Source organism: Mus caroli, unplaced genomic scaffold, assembly GCF_978045245.1.
Source record: "Mus caroli unplaced genomic scaffold, Mus_caroli_1 scaffold_7, whole genome shotgun sequence".
NCBI classification, from domain to species: Eukaryota; Metazoa; Chordata; class Mammalia; order Rodentia; family Muridae; genus Mus; species Mus caroli.
This window is the reverse complement of record NW_028227262.1, coordinates 24,524,614-24,537,154: the sequence shown is the minus strand read 5'-3', so window position 1 is coordinate 24,537,154 and position 12,541 is coordinate 24,524,614.

Here is a 12,541-nt window from a genome sequence, read left to right as displayed (position 1 = left end):
GTGTCTGTATAACGTCTGTCCAGGATCTTCTGGCTTTCATAGTCTCTGGTGAAAAATCTGGTGTAATTCTGATAGGCTTGCCTTTATATGTTACTTGGCCTTTTTCTCTTACTGCTTTTAGTATTCTATCTTTATTTAGTGCATTTGTTGTTCTGATTATTATGTGTCGGGAGGTATTTCTTTTCTGGTCCAGCCTATTTGGAGTTCTGTAGGCTTCTTGTATGTTCATGGGCATCTCTTTCTTTAGATTTGGGAAGTTTTCTTCTATAATTTTGTTGAAGATGTTTGCTGGTCCTTTGAGTTGAAAATCTTCATTCTCATCCACTCCTATTATCCGTAGGTTTGGTCTTCTCATTGTGTCCTGTATTTCCTGGATGTTTTGAGTTAGGATCTTTTTGCATTTTCCATTTTCCTTGATTGTTGTGCCCATGTTCTCTATGGAATCTTCTGCACCTGAGATTCTCTCTTCCATCTCTTGTATTCTGTTGCTGATGCTTGCATCTATGGTTCCAGATTTCTTTCCTAGGGTTTCTATCTCCAGTGTTGCCTCATTTTGGGTTTTCTTTATTGTGTCTACTTCCCTTTTTAGGTCTAGTATGGTTTTGTTCATTTCCATCATCTGATTGGATGTGTTTTCCTGTTTCTCTTTAAGGACTTCTACCAGTTTGGTTGTGTTTTCCTGTTTTTCTTTAAGGACTTGTAACTCTTTAGCCATGTTCTCCTGTAGTTCTTTAAAGTCCTTCTTGATGTCCTCTACCATCATCATGAGATATGCTTTTAAATCCAGGTCTAGTTTTTCAGGTGTGTTGGGGTGCCCTGGACTGGGCGAAGTGGGAGTGCTGGGTCCTGATGATGGTGAGTGGTCTTGGTTTCTGTTAGTAAGATTCTTACCTTTATCTCTCGCCATCTGGTAATCTCTGGAGTTGTTATAGTTGTCTCTGTTCAGAGGTTGTTCTTCTGGGGATTCTGAGTATCCTCTGTCAGCAGACCTGGGAGACAGGCTCTCTCCTCTGAGTTTCAGTGGTTAGAGCACTCCCTGCTGACAAGCTTTCCTCTTAAAGGGAAGGTGTACAGATATCTGGGGTTTGGACCTCCTCCTGGCCGAAGAAGAAGGCGGAAAACAGGACCTTTCCCAGATGCTGTGTTGCTTTGGCAGGTCACAGAAGCTGTAGGCTTCTGTGGTACACACTCTCAGCTGTGCAGACTAAGTTCCTAAGTTCAGTGGAGTCCTGGATCCAAGATGTGCTCCCTGCTCCTGAGGCAGAGGGCTCCTGTGCAGGGCAGACCACTGTCTTCCAGCTAGGAGGGTGCTGGATGTCTGTGGCCCCAAAAGGGTGCTGCCTCAGCAGCTCTGTGGCTCCCGCCTGTCCCAGAAGCTGTCTGCCTCTGTGGTCCTCACTCTAACCTGTACAGACTAAGTTCGGCGGAGTCCCGGAGCCAAGATGGCGCTCCCTGCAGGGCAGGTCACTGTTCTCCGGCTGGGAGGGTGTCGGATGTCTGCGGCCCCAAAAGGGTGCTGCCTCAGCGGCTCTGTGGCTCCCGCCTGTCCCAGAAGCTGTCTGCCTCTGTGGTCCTCACTCTGACCTGTACAGACTAAGTTCGGCGGAGTCCCGGAGCCAAGATGGCGCTCCCTGCAGGGCAGGTCACTGTCCTCCGACTGGGAGGGTGCCGGATGTCTGCGGCCCCTAAAGGGTGCTGCCTCAGCAGCTCTGTGGCTCCCACCTGTCCCAGAAGCCGTCTGCCCCCGTGGTCCTCACTCTGACCTGTACAGACTAAGCTCAGCGGAGTCCCGGAGCCAAGATGGCGCTCCCTGCAGGGCAGGTCACTGTCCTCCGACTGGGAGGGTGCCGGATGTCTGCGGCCCCAAAAGGGTGCTGCCTCAGCGGCTCTGTGGCTCCCGCCTGTCCCAGAAGCTGTCTGCCTCTGTGGTCCTCACTCTAACCTGTAGACTAAGTTCGGCGGAGTCCCGGAGCCAAGATGGTGCTCTCTGCAGGGCAGGTCTCTGTCCTCCGGCTGGGAGGGTGCCGGAAGTCTGCGGCCCCAAAAGGGTGCTGCCTCAGCGGCTCTGTGGCTCCTGCCTGTCCCAGAAGCTGTCTGCCTCTGTGGTCCCCACTCTGACCTGTATAGACTAAGTTCGGCGGAGACCCGGAGCCAAGATGGCGCTCCCTGCAGGGCAGGTCACTGTCCTCCGACTGGGAGGGTGCCGGATGTCTGCGGCCCCTAAAGGGTGCTGCCTCAGCAGCTCTGTGGCTCCCACCTGTCCCAGAAGCCGTCTGCCCCCGTGGTCCTCACTCTGACCTGTACAGACTAAGCTCAGCGGAGTCCCGGAGCCAAGATGGCGCTCCCTGCAGGGCAGGTCACTGTCCTCCGACTGGGAGGGTGCCGGATGTCTGCGGCCCCAAAAGGGTGCTGCCTCAGCGGCTCTGTGGCTCCCGCCTGTCCCAGAAGCTGTCTGCCTCTGTGGTCCTCACTCTAACCTGTAGACTAAGTTCGGCGGAGTCCCGGAGCCAAGATGGTGCTCTCTGCAGGGCAGGTCTCTGTCCTCCGGCTGGGAGGGTGCCGGAAGTCTGCGGCCCCAAAAGGGTGCTGCCTCAGCGGCTCTGTGGCTCCTGCCTGTCCCAGAAGCCGTCTGCCTCTGTGGTCCCCACTCTGACCTGTACAGACTAAGCTCGGCGGAGTCCCGGAGCCAAGATGGCGCTCCTTGCAGGGCAGGTCACTGTCCTCCGACTGGGATGGTGCCGGATGTCTGCGGCCCCAAAAGGGTGCTGCCTCAGCGGCTCTGTGGCTCCCGCCTGTCCCAGAAGCTGTCTGCCTCTGTGGTCCTCACTCTAACCTGTAGACTAAGTTCGGCGGAGTCCCGGAGCCAAGATCGACAATCATTTTTCAAGTGACCCAAACTTCCACACTTAAAACATGCATTATTCCCTCGTTTCTATGCAAGCATTACTTGCACAGTGGTTCCTTGCAAAGCAGCGGCCAAGGCCAAACCCTGATTATATGATGACCCAATCTCTGCACAAAGCCAGATATATCCCGCTAAGTCTGTCTGGCCGAATAGCAGCTTGACACACTGCATTAGCATTCTCATAAACCAATTGCATAATGAAAAGAACTTCCCGTTTGAGAATCTCCAAGAATTCTACTGGCTGCTTTCAATAGCCTATCCACAAAGTCCTGGTAAAGCTCATCAGGACCCTGCCGAGTGCTGACTAAACTTCCACCAAGATCCCCTTTAGTTCGTAACTGATTCCAAGTGCAGCAAGCAGCCATAGCAACCTGCATGTACACTCCAACAGGAAATCCAATCTGATTAGCATTGCCTTCATATTGACCTTCTCTTAAAAGCATGTTAACATCCCAGTCTGGATTACCTGTCTGAGCATTCAAAGGGGCAGTTCTCTTACTGGCTTCTTGCCATTCGGAATTGCAAAGTAAGAAATCTCCTGACAGAGTAGCCTTACATAGAGTCTTCCAATCTTGGGGGGCTAAATGTGACTCCATGATAGTATCCAATCATGCTTATGTGAAAGGAGCTATAGGGCCATATTGTGCAACAGCTAATTTTACCTCCTTTATCACCTTTAACTCCAAAGTCTGGTATTGTCTGACCCTACTATCTTGCTGATCAATTATCTCAACTATAGGAAAGGCTAACACGTCAGAAGTATCTTGCCCTTTCCCACGAGCCTGACTCACAGCTCTTTCTAGCAGAGATTGGTACATTTCAGAATAGATGTTGTTCCCTGTATTTGACACCTTTTTTAGCTCCCAAAGCTCATTAGTCAATTTCTGCAACTTGATTTCAAACTCTAATTTACTTAGTTGCATATCCATATGAGTAGCATCTCCTATAGTGGAGGCCATAGGTGGAGCAGGAGGTTCGCAAGGAGGCCAATCCTCACCAAATTGTTTGGCGGCTCCTTTTTCTGAATGATCTTCCTTGTCTAATGTTAGCTCCTCATCAGAATCTCTGTATCTTTCTAATTTAGGGTTGAGAGGGCCCTCTTCTGAGAAAGTCCTCTCTGGCAGGCATTCTTCCTGAGATTCTTCAAACTCTGCCTGGGTACTATCTGATGCCTGTGAGGTCCCTTCATCAACAGCATCTTTTACGAGCACCCAGAGGCAGAGGGTGAAATTATCTGCATGGGTGTTTCTCAGAGCTTCTCCAATTCTCTCCCAGGTTCTCTTATCTAAAGTTTTTTTCTGTTCTGAACCATGGGCAGAAAGAATCTTATCTGATCTGAGAAATCTTCTAACAAATGTTTTTCAAACCCTACTCCTCTCCCCTGAAGCAGCTCTTGGAGGCTGTGGACAAATGCCTGTTTAGAATTTTCTGATCCCATTTTCTGCTGACCACTCCTAAGTGGAATCAGTGCCAGGTCAACACTGTTCCAACTTAGCCCGTATCCTATCGCACCTACAGCAACAATTTTAAAAAGATGAAGTTTAAAGCCAGGGCTAGCATGAATACCTGTTGCTCACTGTACTCAATACGATCTTCTTGTTCTTCCCTTCTCGTGGAACTCCACATAAGACAGCGCTCCCTCAGTCTGTCCCGCTGTGTTTTGGCCCCACGTTCTGGGTGCCACCTGTAGCTGCCTGAAGCCACTTGAACTGGGTTCCCCTGAAAGGCGGGCTGGGGCTGAAAGAGATCAGACAGTGAGAAAAGAATGAGGCCAAGACAAACCTTTCTGTTCAGAGCCTCTGAAGTTTACTGAGAGTCCATGCTTATAAAGAGAGTAGGCCCATTCCCTGCCAGCCCATTCGTGATGCCTGGTGCCAGGCCGAAAACAATCTACAGGGTGTGTCTCTGGAACTTCTCAAGGACCTTTCAGCAGGAAGCAGAGACTTGGGGAAGAGCAAATAGAGCCATCAAGGTCAGAAGGCTCTACCCTATGTAATCTCCTTAGGGGCAGCAAGGTCAAAGTCTGGATCAGCCTGCTTCAAGGCTGAGGGAAGCTACAATGCACGGAGTCTGTGTTCTCCTTGAGGAGGGTGTTCCTGGCCAACAGAGCAACTATTATAGATTGTCAAAAGACCTTCTCTCACACAAAGACCACAGAGACTGCAAACTTTGTTAAACACATCAAGATTTTAATTATCCAAAATTTGGGGGAACTCCATCTCAGCACACAGGCGGGAGGAGAAACCCAGAACAAAGAAAGAACACACTTTGGATACCTTTGTAAGGCCCAGATATAGGCACCAGGGTAGTTTGGCTTATTTTAATTAATAGCCAATAACCTTTTTAGACATCAGTTGGTTTGTATAGGGTGACTCTCAGTTTGTCTGTCCTTGAGGTTTTGAGTGTGAGGCAGGGCAGGGGAATTGTTAATTTTGTTTTGGAAGCTTAGTTAATTTTGACCATTAAAACTATGTTTCTATATTTGTTTAGTCAGCCAGCTTTTTATCTGACTCTGTACTTATCCTGTTAGTACAGTTTCACAAGTCCTTTTGAAGGGGGAAGTTACTGGGTAGTCTTGAATTTATTTTGGATATTACAGTTCAACAAACTATCTCTGTCTGACTGAGATCAGTGTTCAGGTAGTTTCTAAGGCAATTCCTGGACCCCAACATTTCCTGTGCTGTCCAGGCTGAGCTGAAATTCATACTCCATGGCGTTCTCCCTCCTCAGCATCTTGGGAGCTGAGACTTCAGCTATGTGCCACCATGCCCACTTTACCCAAAATATTTTGAAGGAAAAAAAAAAGTATACTTTCTCTCAAATTTTTAGTTTTACCTAATATGTATGGGGAAAATACCTGCATATGCATGTGTGTACTGTGTTCGTGCAGTTCCCCCAAAAAAACAGAAAAGGACACTGGATCCTTTGAGGGTGGGGTTGCACATGATTGTGAGCTATGTAGGTGCTTGGAAGCAGCCCTGGTCCTTTGCAAGAGGAGCCGGTGCTCCTAACCCCTGAGCAACCTCTCCAGCCCAGTCCTTCCTCTTGTTAAGGTGATTGTTTCAAGAATTTTGTTATGATAATGGAAAGCTGACTAATGGCTTATTTACTGGTTTATTTACTTCTGACTGAAAACTGACGATTCACCAGATGCTGTGCCTGTCTGTAATGCCAGCATGCAGGAAGTAGAGGCAGGAGGGGCCCGAATTCAAGGTCAGTCCGGCTATACAGCTTGTTCAAGATCAGCCCAAGGAGCATAAAGCCTGTTTCTGTGAGGAGACAAGAGGAAAAAGTTCTAAAAAGAGGCTCTGGAGAGGCACTGAAGAGATGGCTCGGTATTTAAAAGCACTTGATACTCTTGCCTAGGACCTGGGTTCAGTTCTCAACACCCATATGGTGGCTCACAACCATCTATAACTCCAAATCCAGAGGATCTGATGCCCTCTTCTTGCCTCTGTAGGCAGCAGGCATGCATGTGGTGCACAGACATACACTCAAATTCCCATACACATAAAATAAAAGTAAATAAATCTTTTTCAAAATATAATTGTAAAAAGGTCAGTATACAGGTGGATTTAGACAAACTTAGAGTTTTACATTTATTTATTTATTTATTTATTCTGTGTGTGTGTGTGTGTGTGCGTGTGTGTGTGTGCTGGGGGACTGTACCTGTGCAATGGCACTGAAAGACTCCGAGAGGAGCCCCTCGCTCAGGCCTCAGGACAATAGCGGACAACCAAGAACTCACGATAGACCGAGCTTGTTGCAAACCACATGAGGCTTTATTCGGGGAAAGCCAGAGCTCTGGGGATGACTCATATCCCACGCAGGGGTAGAGGAGTCGACCTCGAGGGGAAAGAGGTCCCAGTTTTTATAGGCCCTCAGGGGGAAAGGAGAAGGAGGAGAGTAGGGGATTTCCAGATCTAAACAATGTCTATTCTCAAGAAATGGGTATGGGAGGGGTACAAGGAAAGAGTCTGGTGCAGGTGTAGCAACTTAGGATTGGCCGGGCTGTGGTTTCTGGGGAGATTTTCTGACTCTTTCTAAGCAACAAATATTACAAACACCTGGCAATGGGCTTCATCAGTGGGCACACACATGGATCAAGGAACGATCAAAACATTGGCAGACACACAGGTTCAAGGAGTGGCCAGAGCATTGTGCACCTCTATTTTTCTAAATCAGTGAAGCTAGTTCTGCTAACAGTGACGTCTATCTTGCCAATTTCAGGGCTTCTATGTCCTTTTACATTCTGTCAGGATCTTTCAGCACCGGTGTAGCATGCAGAGAACAATTTACAGGAGTAAATGATTTTCTACAACCTGAGAATTAAACTCATGTCTTCAGACCATCTGGCCATGTCTGAGCTTCTCTCTCTCTCTCTCTCTCTCTCTCTCTCTCTCTCTCTCTCTCTCTCTCTCTCTCTCTCCTTTATTTAGTGTTTATTTTGAGATATGGTTCCACTATGTGGCTGGGCTGGCCTTGAACTTAGGATCCTTCTACCCCCAGCCTCCTGAGTGTCTGGGGTGATACTCCTGGACCACCACCCTTGCCAGTAAGGAGGGAATTTCCTCAGGCACCTGATTTCATGAGCTAAAAGTCCAAGCAGACTGGAACTTCTCACTGGAAACATGTCAACGTTTTCTATAAACCTGTCCGTCTCTAAGCTTGAAGCACAACTCCTGGGAGACAGAGGTAAGAGGACCAGAAACTCACATCCTTATCTAGACAGGAAGATGGAGGCCATCCTGGACTTCATGAGACCCTGTCTTAAACAACAACAAAAAAAAAGGTATTGGAGTTTTAGCTCATTTTTCACTTTCTGCTATTATCTCAAATGTCAAAAGAAAGAAATACTCTATCACAGGTCATGGTTCTTAATGGATTTCTTTCCTTTTTTGCGAGGTGGGGGGCAGAGGTGGGTGGGTAGAATTTGAAAGAACCTAGTGGGGAAACCCCCACTCAATTCCCATTCGGCGTGCACCCAAGAATCACGAACAGACGACCATCTTGATGTAAAAGCATGAGGTAGTTTAATGATGGAGCTCCAGGCCGACACATATCTCCGCAGGAGACAGAGGTGTCGACCACATGGTGGAGCCATAATGGCGGAGCTCCAGGTCGAAACGTATCTCATGCAGGAGACAGTGGTTCCGACCCCGAGACTTGGAAGCTAGGGACTTTTATAGAAAAGGGGTGGGGCTGGGGGAGGAATTGGCACGGTTTCACATGATTGGTCCATTTAAACATCAACAGACTGTCAGAAGGGCAAGAGATAGGGAGGCGCCAGGCCAGTCAGGACATGTAACAATGGGCCTGCCCGGGCATGTCCTGGCCTGTTCTGCTATGTTCTCAGCCCCAGGTTTCAAAGCTCACAAACAACTCTTTGGGCTATTTGACATACATTACATGAATCACAGGTCTCAAGTTTTATTTCCTTTCAAATTCAGTGTTTTTTATATTTTAATTTTATTTATTTTATGCCTGTGAATATTTTGTTTTGACGTATGCCTGTGCATCATGTGTGCCTGAGGAGGACAGAAGAGGTAGACATATTCCTGGGACAGAAGTTACAGAAAGCTGGAGCCACCATGAAAGTGCTGGGAATTGAACCCTGTGAAAGAGCAGCCAGTGCTCTTAACTGCTGAGCCATCTCTCCAGCCCTGTTTCTCCAGGATTGGTGGTGGTGGTGGTGATGATGATGATGATGGTGATGGTGATGATGGTGGTAATGATGATGATGTTGGCATTGTTTGTTTGCTGTGTTGTGTTTTGTTTTGCTTTGTGAGACAGGGTCTAGATTCCATCTCTGTAGCCCAAACTGATTTTGATAACTGATTCTATAAGCCTGCCTGGATTTGCATGCAAAATCCTCCTGCTTCAGCTCCCTAAGCAGCTGGTGTTAACAGGACCCGGGGCCCAGCAGGCTGGTTTCCCATTCTGGTTACCAATGATGTGTTTACCCTGCAGTATAAGTGAACTTTTGAACTGAACTATTTAGCTCTGTACAAGATCAGAGTCCTTTCTTAATAAGCTCCAAACATATTCCTGTTCACTCTGGCAAAAAAGTGGTCCTGAAAGCCATGTCTCACAGCAGAAAGGCCAGAGCCCTGACCCAAACCCAGATTCTTATTGTTTTTTGGTTTCTGGTTTGTTTTTTTGTTGTTGTTGTTGTTGCTGGGGATTGAACTCAGAGCCATGTCATACTAGACAAGCATTGTATCATTGAGCTAAACCTCTATCACTATTATCATTTTAAATTACATGTGTGTGTGCATGTGTGTCTGCTTCCATGTGGAAGTCTGAGAACAACGTATGAGAACTGGTACTCTCCTTCTAACCTGTGGGGCTTGGGAAACAAACCCAGGTTGCCAGGCTTGGCAGCAAGTGTCTTTACCCACCTAGCCATCTCGCAGATTCGCTCTTTTTAAAAATTTATTTTTTTCTTTTTTTTTCCTTTTTTTAATTAGGTATTTTCTTCATTTACATTTCCAATGCTATCCCAAAAGTCCCCCATGCCCTCTCCCCCACTCTCCTCCCCCTCCCCACTCCCACTTCTTGGCCCTGGCGTTCCCCTGTACTTAGGCATATAAAGTTTGCAAGACCAAGGGGCCTCTCTTTCCACTGACAGCCAACTAGGCCATCTTCTGATACATATGCAGCTAGAGTCAAGAGCTCTGGGGTACTGGTTAGTTCATATTGTTGTTCCACCTATAGGGTTGCAGATCCCTTTAGCTCCTTGGGTACTTTCTCTAGCTCCTCCACTGGGGGCCCTGTGATCCATCCAATAGCTGACTGTGAGCATCCACTTCTGTGTTTGCTAGGCCCCGGCATAGTCTCACAAGAGACAGCTATATCAGAGTCCTTTCAGCAAAATCTTGCTGGTGTATGCAATGGTGTCAGGGTTTGGAGGCTGATTATGGGATGGATCCCCAGATATGGCAGTCTCTAGATGGTCCATCCTTTCATCTCAGCTCCAAACTTTGTCTCTGTAACTCCTTCCATGGATGTTTTGTTCCCAATTCTAAGAAGGGGCAAAGTGTCCACACTTTGGTCTTCCTTCTTCTTGAGTTTCATGTGTTTTACAAATTGTATCTTATATCTTGAGTATTCTAAATTTCTGGGCTAATATCCACTTATCAGTGAGTACATATCATGTGAGTTCTTTTGTGATTGGGTTACCTCACTCAGGATGATGCCCTCCAGGTCCATCCATTTGCCTAGGAATTTCATTAATTCATTCTATTTAATAGCTGAGTAGTACTCCATTATGTAAATGTACCACAGTTTTTTTTATCCATTCCTCTGTTGAGGGGCATCTGGGTTCTTTCCAGCTTCTGGCTATTGTAAATAAGGCTGCTATGAACATAGTAGAGCATGTGTCCTTCTTACCGATTGGAACCTCTTCTGGATATATGCACACGAGAGGTATTGCGGGATCCTCCAGTAGTACTATGTCCAATTTTCTGAGGAACTGCCAGACTGATTTCCAGAGTGGTTGTACAAGCTTGCAATCCGACCAACAATGGAGAAGAGTTCTTCTTTCCCCACATCCTCGCCAGCATCTGCTGTCACCTGAATTTTTTATCTTAGCCATTCTGACTGGTGGAATCTCAGGGTTGTTTTGGTTTGCATTTCCCTGATGATTAAGGATGCTAAACATTTTTTCAGGTGCTTCTCAGCCATTCGGTATTCCTCAGGTGAGAATTCTTTGTTTAGCTCTGAGCCCCATTTTTAATGGGGTTATTTGATTTTCTGGAGTCCACCTTCTTGAGTTCTTTATATATATACTGGATATTAGTCCCCTATCTGATTTAGGATAGGTAAAGATCCTTTCCCAATCTGTTGGTGGCCTTTTTGTCTTATGGACGGTGTCTTTTGCCTTACAGAAGCTTTGCAATTTTATGAGGTCCCATTTGTCGATTCTCGATCTTACAGCACAAGCCATTTCTGTTCTATTCAGGAATTTTCCCCCTGTGCCCATATCATCGAGGCTTTTCCCCACTTTCTCCTGTATAAGTTTCACTGTCTCTAGTTTTATGTGGAGTTCATTGATCCACTTAGATTTGACCTTAGTACAAGGAGATAGGAATGGATCAATTCACATTCTTCTACATGATAACAACCAGTTGTGCCAGCACCATTTGTTGAAAATGCTGTCTTTCTTCCACTGGATGGTTTTAGCTCCCTTGTCAAAGATCAAGTGACCATAGGTGTGTGGGTTCATTTCTGGGTCTTCAATTCTATTCCATTGGTCTACTTGTCTGTCGCTATACCAGTACCATGCAGTTTTTATCACAATTGCTCTGTAGTACAGCTTTAGGTCAGGCATGGTGATTCCACCAGAGGTTCTTTTATCCTTAAGAAGAGTTTTTGCTATCCTAGGTTTTTTGTTATTCTAGATGAATTTGAAGATTGCTCTTTCTAATTCGTTGAAGAATTGAGTTGGAATTTTGATAGGGATTGCATTGAATCTGTACATAGCTGTTGGCAAGATAGCCATTTTTACTATATTGATCCTGCCAATCCATGAGCATGGGAGATCTTTCCATCTTCTGAGATCTTCTTTAATTTCTTTCTTCAGAGACTTGAAGTTCTTATCATACAGATCTTTCACTTCCTTAGTTAGAGTCACACCAGGGTATTTTATATTATTTGTGACTATTGAGAAGGGTGTTGTTTCCCTAATTTCTTTCTCAGCCTGTTTATCCTTTGTGTAGATAAAGGCCATTGACTTGTTTGAGTTAATTTTATATCCACCTACTTCATTGAAGCTGTTTATCAGGTTTAGGAGTTCTCTGGTGGAATTTTTAGGGTCACTTATATATACTATCATATTATCTGCAAAAAGTGATATTTTGACTTCTTCCTTTCCAATTTGTATCCCCTTCATTTCCTTTTGTTGTCAAATTGCTCTGGCTAGGACTTCAAGTACAATGTTGAATAGGTAGGGAGAAAGTGGGCAGCCTTGTCTAGTCCCTGATTTTAGTGGGATTGCTTCAAGCTTCTCACCATTTACTTTGATGTTGGCTACTGGTTTGCTGTAGATTGCTTTTATCATGTTTAGGTATGGGCCTTGAATTCCTGATATTTTCAAGACTTTTATCATGAGTGGGTGTTGGATTTTTTTCAAATGTTTTCTCAGCATCTAACGAGATGATCATGTGGTTTTTGTCTTTGAGTTTGTTTATATAATGGAATAATGGATTACGTTGATGGATTTCCATATATTAAACCATCCCTGCATCCCTGTAATGAAACCTACTTGGTCAGGATGGATGATTGTTTTGATGTGTTCTTGGATTTGGTTAGTGAGAATTTTATTGAGTATTTTTGCATCGATATTCATAAAGGAAATTGGTCTGAAGTTCTCTATCATTGTTGGGTCTTTCTGTGGTTTAGGTATCAGAGTAATTGTGGCTTCATAGAATGAATTGGGTAGAGTACCTCCTGCTTCTATTTTGTGGAATAGTTTGTGAAGAACTGGAATTAGATTTTCTTTGAAGGTCTGATAGAACTCTGCACTAAACCCATCTAGGCCTGGGTTTTTTTTTTTTTTTTTTTTTTTTTTTAGTTGGGAGACTATTAATGACTGCTTCTATTTCTTTAGGGGATATAGGACTGTTTAGATCATTA